Genomic DNA, 12,194 nt, shown 5'->3' with positions numbered 1-12,194 from the left:
TGTTTTCTTCAATAGATAAATTTTATTGCATTTTAAAAACATCACAAATAGGTCACGGGAATTATCTGGCATCTTCTTGTTTCCATAGCTGGACAACTCTTAGATCTTACTTATCAGCACGCTGATCACTTTGTTTTTCAGAGACATAAATAGCATCCAAAATTTTTTCTGATATTCTTGTGTTTAATTGTTGTGGCTTGCTGAATCAAAGCCGGTGAACTTGATACAAGTTCAATACCAGTCAATTTCTGGACTTGAGATACTGAATAAGCAATGCCTGGCCTCGTATGAATCCTGCAGATAGATTTTTCATCCAAGAAATGTCAGATTTCAGCAAGATCTCCATTCTCCTGAATAAAGACGTTGATGGGGAAGAGAGCATCCACAGACTTCATCTCATAATGGAAACCCAGTGGAACAGCCTTGATCATGTGCTTTGACTACACACTGCATAGCCAGTTCCTTTCTATTCTTCACTGTCAACCTGGAGCGTCTTCCTTTTCTTTCCAAGGAGGCTGAGTTCTACATTGATAAAGTCCCTCTGAAGGATTCCTCTGGGGTCCTTCACAATAACTCTGTGTCCCTTCAGAGTGATGTCCACATTTTCTGGAATGTTGACAGTCTGGTTGCTGAAAATGGTCTTCATTCTCACAGTGGATTCAGCAAAGAGAGCACCCTAATGTTTAAATTTTAAGCAGCTTTATTGAGATATAGTTCACATACCGTACAATTCATCCATTTAAAGTGTATAATTCAATGGTTTTTAGTATATTAATGGATACATGTGATACCATCGTTACAATCAGTTTTAGAACATTTTCATCACCTCAAAAAGAAACTCTATATGCTTTAGCTATCTATCCTTCTATCCCTGCCACCCAGCCCTAAGCAACCACTAACCTATTTTTCATCTCCACAGATTTGGCTATTGCAGATGTTTTACATAAATGGTATTAGATAAGATATAGTCTTTTGCCTCTTAATGTTTCAAAATTAAATGTGTCTACACTGTGATTCTGCTTTGTACCAGAATTAATCAGAATCAGTGTTTGCAGCTCTGTGATGTTATACATGTTTTTCAAGATTAGCAGAACATTATAGCAAGTCCAGAAGTTAAATTTTCTCCTCCTTTCCCTGAAGAAAAGCCCAGAGGCTCTTTTCCTTTAAGAATTCACTCCAGGGAAAACAAAATGAAAAAGGAGTAAAAATAACCACCCAGGGAATTTGGACGTTTTGAACTTTTATTGACCTTCTCACCGTCCAGGCCCCTGATATCCAGGCCCTGCCTACTCCAGGGTCTGAACCCACTTTTGAAAAGCAAAAGGCTAAGAGATGGACCAGGGCTGCCTCTCCTCCTCTATTTCCAGACTGCAGAGCTGCCCTGGCAGTAGGAAGGATGCCCAAGGACACCCCAGAGGTGGACACTCAGAGGGGCAAGAGTGGAGAAAGACATGAATGTCTCATCAGATGGAGGAGGTAGCATTTATCCAAGCAAGGGCTGAAGATGAGGCAGTTGCCACCAGGCCAGGCCAGCTCTCAAGCCTTCCTAGGGAAGCCATAGGGTTCTGCAGTAGGGAAGAGGTGTTCTTTAAGGTTAGCCACAGGACAGGCATCTACTAAGGTGGCACATGGAAGCTCTGCTTGGGTCCTGACCCTAAGGAGGGAGCTCATCAAACTGATCCACTTCTGACTTCACCTTTAGGGAAGTTCAGCCAGGTCCCTGCTCCCACAATAGTCCCTTTCTCCAGCAAAAGTGGCAATCCTTTGTCTCAAATACTGAGCAGAAATCATACAACTCTAGGACATGACCTGAAAGTGAGCACTGTTGCAGTGCAATCTTGTAGAGTTAAGTAGATGCTCTAAGCAGGAGGATGGCTCTGGAAACCTCAAAATCCAAACTCCACCTGGACAATCTCGAGTGAGACAGGGGGAAAAGAAGGAATTGTTTTGGCTGAGCAAGAGTAGAGAGGAGGCAGAAACAAAGGTCCAGTGCCAAATGGAGACCTGGCTTGTAGTAAGAGGGCAAGAGGGGGAAAACACAAAAAGGGGCTAAAAAGACAACAAGATGTTTTATTTTTCAATTATTTTATTGCGGTCATAATGGTTTATACCATTGTGTAATTTCAGGTGTTTGTTATTATTTATCAGTTTCTGTATGGACTGCACTGTGCTCACCACTAATAGTCTAATTTTTAACCATCACCATATATATGAGCTCCTTTACCCCTTTAGCCCCTCTTGCCCTCTGGTAACCACTGGTCTGTTTTCTTTGTCCATGTGTTTGTTTATCTTCCAAATATGAGTGAGATTATATGGTGTTTTCCTTTCTCTGTCTGGTGTATTTTGCTTAACATAATACACCCAAGGTCCATCCATGTTGTTGCACATAGGACGATTTTGTCTTTTCTATGGCTGAGTAGTATTCCACTGTAATATATATACCACATCTTCTTTATTCATTCATCTGTTGATGCGCACTTGGGTTGCTTCTACATCTTTGCTATTGTGAATAATGCTGCAGTAAACATAGGGGTGCATAAGTCTCTTTGAATTGTTAATTTCAAGTTCTTTGGATAAATACCCAGTAGTGGGATAGCTGGATTGTACAGTATTTCTATTTTTAATTTTTTGAGAAATCTCCATATTGTTTTTCATAGTGGTTCCACCAGTTTGCATTTCCACCAGCAGTGTATGAGGGCTCCCTTTTCTCCACATCCTCTCCAGCATTTGCTATTTTTTGTCTTGTAATTTTAGCCATTCTAAAGGGTGTAAGGTGATATCTCATTGTAGGTTGATTTGCATCTCCCTAATAATTAGTAATGTTGAACATCTTTTCATGTGTCAGTTGGCCATCTGTATATATTCTTTGGAAAGATGTCTGTTCACATCCTCTGCTCATTGTTTTATTGGGTTGTTTGTTTTTGTTGTTGACTTGTATGAGTTCTTTATATATTTTGGAAATCAGTCCCTTGTCAGATATATGATTTGCAAATATTTTCTCCCAGCTGGTGGGTTGTCTTTTCATTTTGTTCATAGTTTCCTTTACCTTGCAGAAACAAGTTCTTTAATCTGATGTAGTCACATTTGTTCATCTTTTCTTTTGTTTCTCTTGCCTGAGTAGACATGGTATTAGAAAAGATGCTGCTAAGACTGATGTCAAAGAGCATACTACCTATATTTTATTCTAGGAGTTTTATGGTTTTAGGTCTTACTTTCAAGTCTTTAATCCATTTTGAGTTAATTTTTGCACATGGTGTGAGATGATGGCCTACTTTCATTCTTTTGCTTGTGGCTGTCCAGTTTTCCCAACACCATTTATTGAAGAGACTTTCCTTTCTCCATTGTATGTTCTTGGCTCCTTTGTCAAACATCAGCTGGTCTGTAGATGTGTGGTTTTATTTCTTGGCTTTCAATTCCATTTCATTGATCTGTGTGTCTGTTTTTGTACCCATACCATGCTGTTTTGATACCTATAGCTTCATAGCATAATTTGAAGTCAGGGATTGTGACACCTCCAACTTTGGTCTTTTTTCTCAGGATTGCTTTAGCTATACAGGGTCTTCTGTCGTTCCATATAAATTGTAGGATTCTTTGTTCTATTTCTGTGAAGAATGTCATCAGGCTTCTGATGGGATTGCATTGAATCTGCAGATTGCTTTCAGTAATATGGACATTTTAACTATGTTTATTCTTCTAATCAATGTGCATGGAATATTTTTACATTTCTTTATGTCACCTTCGATTTCTTTCAATAATGTCTTATGGTTTTCAGTGCATAGGTCTTTCACCTCCTTGGTTAAATTTCTTCCTAGATATTTTATTCTTTTTGTTGCAGTTGTAGATGGGATTATATTCTTGAGTTGCCTTTCTGCTAGTTTGTTATTAGTGTACAGAAATGCCACTGATTTTTGTAGGTTGATTTTGTACCCTGCAACTTTGCTGTAGTTGTTGATTATTTCTAACACCTTCCTGGTGGATTTTTTAGGGTTTTCTGTGTATAGGATCGTGTTGTCCACAAACAGCGCGAATTTCACTTCTTCCTTTCCAATTTGGATACCTTTTATTTCTTTTTCTTGACTAATTTCTCTGGCCAAAACCTCCAGTACTATGTTGAATAGGAGTGGCAAGAATGGGCACCCTTGTCTTGTTCTTGCTCTCAGAGGGATGGCTTTCAGTTTTTCACCATTGAGTATGATGTTGGCTGTGGGTTTTTTATTTTTTGTAAGATGTTATTTTTCCTTCTTCTCCCCAAAGCCCCCCCAGCACATAGTTGTATTTTTTTTTAGTTGTGGGTCCTTCTAGTTGTGGCATGTGGGACGCTGCCTCAGCATGGCCTGATGAGCAGTGCCAGGCCTGCGCCCAGGATCCAAACCCTGGGCTGCCAAAGCAGAGTGCACGAACCCAACCACTTGGCCATGCAGCCAGCCCCTGTGGGTTTGTTTTATATGGCGTTTATTGTGTTGAGATACTTTCCTTCTATACCTATTTTATTGAGAGTTTTTATCGTAAATGGATGTTGGATCTTGTCAAATGCTTTCTCTGCATCTATTGAGATGATCACGTGATTTTTATTCCTCATTTTGTTAATGTGGTGTATCACATTGATTGATTTGTGGATGTTAAACCATCCCTGCGTCCCTGGTATAAATCCCACTTGATCATGGTGTATGATTCCTTTAATGAATTGCTGTATTTGGTTTGCCAATATTTTGTTGAGGATTTTTGCATCTATGTTCATCAGTGATATTGGCCTGTAATTTTCCTTCTTTGTTTTGTCCTTGTCTGGCTTTGGGATCAAGGTGATGTTGACCTCATAGAATGAGTTAGGAAGTATTCATCTTCTTTGATGTTTTGGAATACTTTCAGAAGGATAGCTATTAAGTCTTTTTTGAATGTTTGGTAGAATTCTCGAGAGAAGCCATCTGGTCCTGGACTTTTATTTTTGAAAAGATTTTTTATTACTATTTCAATCTCTTGACTTGTGATTAGTCTATTCAGGTTCTCTATTTCTTCTTGATTCAGTTTTGGGATGTTGTATGAGCCTAAGAATTTATCCATTTCTTCTTGGTTATCCAATTCATTGGTATACAATTTTTCATAGTATTCTCTTATAATCCTTTGTATTTCTGTGATATCCATTGTAATTTCCCCTCTTTCTTTCTAATTTTATTTATTTGAAACTTCACTCTTTTTTTCTTAGTGAGTCTGGCTAAGGGTTTGTCAATTTTGTTTATCTTCACAAAGAACCAGCATGTAGTTTCATTTATCCTTTCTACTGTTTTTTTGGTCTCTATTTCTTTTATTTCTGCTCTAATTTTTATTATTTCCCCTCTACTCACTTTGGGTTTTGTTTGTTCTTTTTTTAGTTCTGTTAGGTGTGGTTTAAGGTTACTATTTGAGATTTTTCTTTTTTGTTGAGGTGAGCCTGTATTGCTATGAATTGCTATGTATTACTATGCTGGAACTGCTTTTGCTGCATCCCATAAGAGTTGGTATGATGTATTTTCATTTTCATTTGTCCCCAGATATTTTTTGATTTCTCCTTTGATTTCTTCATGGATCCAATGGTTGTTCAGTAGCATGTTGTTTAATCTCCACATATTTGTGAGATATGTGGAGCTTTTATCTTGTAGTTGATTTCTGGTTTCATATCATTGTGGTCAGAAAAGATGCATGATATGTTTTCAATCTCCTTAGTTTATTGAGGCTTTCCTTGTTTCCCAACACATGGTCTACCTTTGAGAATGTTCCGTGTGCACTTGAGAATGTTTATTCTGCTCTTTGGGGCTGGAATGTCCTATATATATCTATTAAGTCCATATGGTCAAGTTCTTCATTTAAGTCCACTATTTCCTTGTTGATTTTCTGTCCATTGATGTAAGTGGGGTGTTGAGGTCCCCTACTATTATTGTGTTGCTGTTAATTTCTCCCTTTGGGTCTGTTGGTAGTTGTTTTATATACTTTGGTGCTCCTGTGTTAGGTGCATATATATTCAGAAGTGTTATGTTCTCTTGGTGGAATGTCCCTTCTATCATTATGTATTGCCTCTCTTTGTCTCCCACTGCCTTTTTTATCTTGAAGTCTGCTTTGTCTAAGTATAGTACCACGTGCTTTCTTTTGCTTGCCATTTGCTTGGAGTATCGTCTTCCATCCCTTTACTCTGAGGGACTGTGTTTGTCTTTAGAGCTGAGATGTGTTTACTGGAGGCAGCATATTGTTACATCTTGACTTTTAATCCATCCTGCCACTCTGTGTCTCTTGATTGGAGAATTCCATTCATTTACATTTAAAGTGACTATTGAAATATGAGGGCTTAATACTGCCATTTTATCTCTTGTTTTCTAGTTCTTCTATATTTCCCTTGTTTCTTTTCTCTTGTATTTCTGACTGCCATTTCAGTTTGGTGGTTTTCTGTGATGGTTTTCTCAGTTTTCTCTTTATTTATGATTTGTGTCTCTGCTCTGATTTTTTGTTTAGTGGTTACCATGAGGTTTGTATAAAAGATCGCATAGATGAGGTAGTCCATTTTCTGATACCCTCTTATCTCCATTAGCCTAAGCAGATTCTATCCCTTTCCTCTTCCCTCTCTAGGTTATTGTTGTCACCAATTATTCTGTTTTGTATTGTGAGTTTGTGATTAAAATGAAGTGTTTATAGTTATTTTTGATGTTTTCCTTCCCTTTATCTTTTATGTTGTAATTAAGTGTTTGCTAACCTGTTCTTATAGAGAGCCGCAATTTTCTGATTTTGTCATTCTCCTTGCTCAAGCCTTTGTAAACCTTTGCCTTTTTGTTTCAGGCATGAGAGCATCCTTGATCATTTCTTGTAAGGGAGGTTTAGTGGCGATGAACTCCTTTAACTTTTGTTTATCTGGGAAAGTTTTTATTTCTCCATCATGTCTGAAGGATAGTTTCACTGGATGGAGTATTCTTGGCTGAAGTTTTTGTCTTTCAGTATTTTGAATATATCATTCCAATCTCTCCTAGCCTGTAAGGTGTCTGCTGAGAAATCTGCTGAAAGCGTGATAGAGGTTCCTTTGCAGATTATTCTTTTATGTCTTGCTGCCCTTAATATTTCTTCTTTGACTTTTGCCAGTTTTACTCTTATATGCCTTGGAGAAGGTCTTCTTGCATTGATATAATTAGGAGTTCTATTGATTTCATATACTTGTAAGTCCAGTTTCTTCCCCAGGTTTGGGAAGTTCTCAGCTATTATTTCTTTGAACAAGCTCTCTGCTCCTTTCTCCTGCTTTTCTCCCTCTGAAATACCTATAATCCTTATGTTGCATTTCCTAATTGAATCAGATATTTCTCAGAGAATTTCTTCATTTTTTTTAAGTCTTAGTTCTCTCTCCTCCCCTACCTGAAGCCTTTCTATATTTCTGTGCTCTAAATGACTAATTCTGTCCTCCATAATGTCAGCTCTGTTTTTAAAGGTTTCTAGATTATTTCTTTATCTCATTCATTGTGTTCTTCATCTCCAGAGTTTGTTTTTGTTTTTTTTAGAGTTTCAATCTCTTTTGTGAATAATTCCTTCTGCTCATTAGTTTTATTCTTGAGTTCATTGAACTGTCTTTTGCATTTTCTTGTAACTTGTTGAGTTTCTTTATGACAACTATTTTGAATTCCCTGTCATTTCAGTTGTAAATTTCTGTGACTTCAGGATTGATTTCTAGAGAAATTTTCTCTAGAAATTTTCCTTCTGCTCTGGAGTGCTAATGTAGTTCTTCATGGTGTTTGATGAAGTGATCCTTTGCCAGCACATAATGGTAATATTAGGTCACAGATTCCACCTGCGACCACTGCAGGGGTTGGGGGCAGGAGCTCTGTTTTCTGAACCCACTGCATCTGCTGGACTTTGTGCCTATAGGGCTTGCCTGGGTTTACCTGCTGGCACAGCCACGTGGTGAGTCACACATGCACATGCAGGCATTCTGGTGTGGATATGCTGCCTTGGCCAGGGACTGGCCAAGCTGGTGTGCTAGGCGGGAATGGGGGTGCTTTCTTTTGCACACTCACAGGTGGTTTGCCTGGACTACTGTGCTTGGTGGGGTCACCCACGTTGTGGCTGAGCCGGGCCACTCTGTGGAACATTCCTGAGGGTCAGGCTGCCGCTCCAAAAGGAAAAGTGTTTGTGCACAGGCCTTTCTGCTCCCTTGCCTCCTTTTACAGTCATGTGCCAGCTGCTGGCTGCTGTGTGAGGACCCACAACCTAGATCACTGCTGCTGGGTTGGTGAGGGGATCTCTTCACCTCCTTACACTGCTTCCTGGGGAGCCAGTACCCCCACGTTCAGATGTATGGCTTTGTGGATCTCTCAGATGTCCTATTGTGTTTTGTAGGGAATCCTCTGTTGGTTAATTAATGTCCACTTGGTTGTAACTTAGGGGGGAGAGATAAAGGGAACAGCTTACTCAGCCATGATGCTGACATCAATAATCAATGAGAGGTTTCAAAGTTGTGTTTGGAACAAGTACACAGTGACCAGCTGCCTGCAGCATGTTTTATTTCCATCATATCTGCCTGGGAGAATGATCTTCAGATTAGAAATGGAAGAATAAATGTTGGTAAAGGAATCCAAAAGCCCGGTGTAGGTTAAATATTGTCCCCCCAAAATTCATGTCCACCCAGAACTTCAGAATGTGACTATATTAGATATCTAGCGTGCTGTAACAAAGTCTCTCTATAGTAGTTTTCTTGTGGATTCTTTGGGATTTTCTAAATATAGAACCTGTAAATATTGTTTTTACCTCTTTCCAATTAGGATGGCTTTTATTCCTTTTTCTTGTCTCATTGCTCTGGCTAGAACTTTCAGTACAATGTTGAATAGTAGTAGCAAATGCAGCCATCCTAGTCTTGTTCCTGATCTTAAGGGGAAAGCTTTCAGCCTTTCAGTATGATGTTAGCTGTGGGTTTTTCATAAGTACCCTTTATCATACTGAGGAATTTTCCCTTTTTCCAACTTTTCTGAGAGTTTTTCTTATAAAAGAGTGTTGGATTTTGTCAAATGCCTTTTCTACACCAATTAAGATGATCATATGGTTTTGTTTCCTTCATTCTATTAACGTGAGGTATTACATTGATTTTCTTATGTTGAAGGACTCTTGCATTCCTGGGATAAACCTCACTTGGACATGATGAATAATTCTTTAAAAAAGTTGCTGAATTCAATTTGCTAATACCTTGCCTGGGATTCTTACAGCTATATCCATAAGGGATATTGGTCTGTAATCTCCTTTTCTTGTGATGTCTTTATCTGGCTTTGGTATCAGGGCAATGCTGCCCTCACAGGATGAGTTAGGAAGTGCTCAGCCCTCTTCAAGTTTTTGGAAGAATTTGAGGAGGATTGGTGTTAATTCTTTAAATGTTTGGTAGAATTCACCTGTGAAGCTATTTGGTCCAGGACTTTTCTTTCTTGGGAGCTTTTTGATTACTGATTCAATCTTTTTACTTGTTATAAGTCTGTTGAGATTTTCTATTTATTCTTGAGTCAGGTTCAGGTAATTTGTGAATTTCAAGGAATTTGTCCATTTATTATAGGTTATCTAATTTGTTGGCATACAATTGTTCACAGTATTCTTTTATAATCCTTTTTATCTCAATAAGCTTGGTAATAATGTCCCCATTTTCACTTTTGATTTCAATTATTTGCATTTTCCCTCTTTCTTTTTTGTAAGTCTATGCTATGGTCTGAATGTTTGTGTTCCCTAAAAATTCATGTGTTACATTCTAATGGCAGATGTGATGGTATTAAGAGGTAGGGCCTTTGGGAGGTGATTAGCTCTGCCCTCATGAATGGAATTCATGCCCTTATAAAAGAAACTCCAGAGAGATTCCTAGCCCCTTATGGATGTGATGATATAACAGGAAGTCTGTGAACCAGAGGAGGGCCCTCACCTGACCATGTAGGCACTCTGATCTTGGACTTCCAGTCTCTAGAACTGAGAAATACATTTCTATTGTTTATAAGCTACCCAGTCTGTGGTATTTTCTCATGGCAGCCCAAACAGACTAAGACAGTCTAACTAAAACTTTGTTAACATTGTTGATCTTTTCAAAGAACGGGTTTTTTTTTGCATTTATTTTTTCTTTTATCTTCAAATATCTTTTTTGGGTGACACAATTTAACCCATGACCTTATTTGGAAATAAGATCTTTGCAGATGTAATTAGCTAAGATAAAGTTATGCTGGATTAGGATGAGCCTTAAATCCAATGACTGATGTCCATATACATTCCCACCAGTAGAGCATAAGGGCTCTAATTTCTCTACATCTTTGTCAACACTAGCTATTTTCTGTTTTTTGATAGTAGTTATCTTACTAGGTGTTAAGTGGTATCTCATTGTAGTTTTGATCTGCATTTCCCTATGGATTAGTGATGTTGAACATCTTTTCATGTGTGCATTGGCCATTTGTATATCTTCTTTGGAACAACGTCTGTTCAAGTCCTTTGCCCATTTTTTAATCAGGTTGTTAATTTTTTTGTGGTTAAGTTGTAGGAGTTCTTTATATATTCTGGATATTAATCCCTTATCAGATATACAATTTGCAAATATCTTCTCCCATTTTGTGGGTTGCCTTTTTACTCTGTTGCTAGTGTCTTTTGATGCACAAAATTCTTAAATTTTCATCAAGTCTAACTTGTCTATTTTTTCCTTTGTTGCCTATGCTTTGGTGTCATAATCAAGAAATCACCATCAAATCCAATGTCATGCAGCTTTTCCCCTATGTTTTCTTTTAGGAGTTTTATAGTTTTAGGTCTTACATTTAGGTCATGGGTCCATTTTAGTTCATTTTTGTACAAGGTGCTAAGTAAGGGTCCAACTTCATTCTTTCATATGTGGATATCCAGTGTTCCCAGCACTATTTATTAAAACTGTCTTTTCCCACTGAATGGTCTTGACTCCCTTGTCAAAAATCATTGGACCATAGAGAGTTATGTCAGCATCATGGCACTGTGAGCTTGCCCAGGACTCTCTCCCCTCCAACATACAACAAAAAGGAGCAACCATATTCCAACAGAAAATACCCTAAAAGCACAGGAATCCTCGGAGAGTTGTGGCAGCCATGATGGAGGGGAGAGAGGCTGGACCCCCCCCCCCTCAGAGGAGCTGGAATGGGGTAAGAGAGAACTTCACTCCCTCCCATAAAGACTGGGATCACTGCCATGTGAGGCTCTGTGAGGGAAGGAGCAGGGGAGGGGTTGCACGTCTGCAGGATCACCCAGGACTCCCTAGGGCCGTTGCAGCCTAGAGAGAAGCCCTCTAATGGGGTGAAAGCTTTCGTGTGGGGTGACATCAAGCCAAGACCCCAGGAGACCAGAGAGTGAGAGCTGATCAGGAAACAGGACTGCATGCAGGAGAAAGTGCCCCTCCCCCGACCCATGCCACACCATCTCGGCTGAAGGCAGAGGGCTCAGAACATGTGACTTTCGACCCCCATCCAGTGGCAATAGGCTGTAACTGCAACTGAATAATATCACAATGGAAAACCCCGTTCTTCCAACATCAGGCAGTTCATCAAATCTCCAGAACAGAGAGAAAACAATAAGTACCCAGAATTTAGTCCTGAGGAGTCAGAAATAAGTAAACTAAATGACAATGAATTTAAAATAGCTATTGTCAAAAAAACTCAATGAGGTAAAAGAGAACACAAGAAACAATTCAACGAGTTCAGGAGATACTTCACAAAAGAGATTGAAACTATAAAGAAGAATCAATCAGAAATACTAGAGATGAAAGACACGATGGAAGAGATAAAACAAAATACAGATTCCCTGAATGCTCATGTGGACACCATAGAGGAGCAAATCAGCATAATCAAAGACAGACATATTGAATTGCTCTAGACAGAGGCAGAGAGAGAACTGAGACTAAAAAGAAATGAAGAAAGTCTCTGTGAAATATCCGACTCAATGAGGAAATGCAACATAAGAATTATAGGTATCCCAGAAGGTGAAAAGAAGGAGAATGGAGCAGAAAGCATGCTCAAAGAAATAATAGCAGAGAACTTCCCAAATTTAGGGAATGAGAAAGAAATGTGTGTGGACGAAGCTTTCAGATCGCCTAGATTTGTCAACGTAAAAAGACCTACTGCAAGGCATATAGTAGTAAAACTGGCAAAAATAAATGACAGAGAAAGAATACTCAGGGAAGCAAGGCAGAAGAAAATAACCTACAAAGGAACCCCTATCAG

At 38.8% G+C, this 12,194-nt stretch overlaps 1 pseudogene; it reads right to left on the bottom strand.

The window, feature by feature from the left end:
• Window positions 1-779, bottom strand: LOC103558034 (large ribosomal subunit protein uL6 pseudogene; annotated as a pseudogene).
• Between the last annotated feature and the right edge of the window lie 11,415 nt (window positions 780-12,194).

Source organism: Equus przewalskii, chromosome 12, assembly GCF_037783145.1.
Source record: "Equus przewalskii isolate Varuska chromosome 12, EquPr2, whole genome shotgun sequence".
In the NCBI taxonomy this organism is placed as follows: Eukaryota; Metazoa; Chordata; class Mammalia; order Perissodactyla; family Equidae; genus Equus; species Equus przewalskii.
Note: the sequence above shows the minus strand (reverse complement) of the source record. Positions and strands in the feature narration are given on the sequence as shown.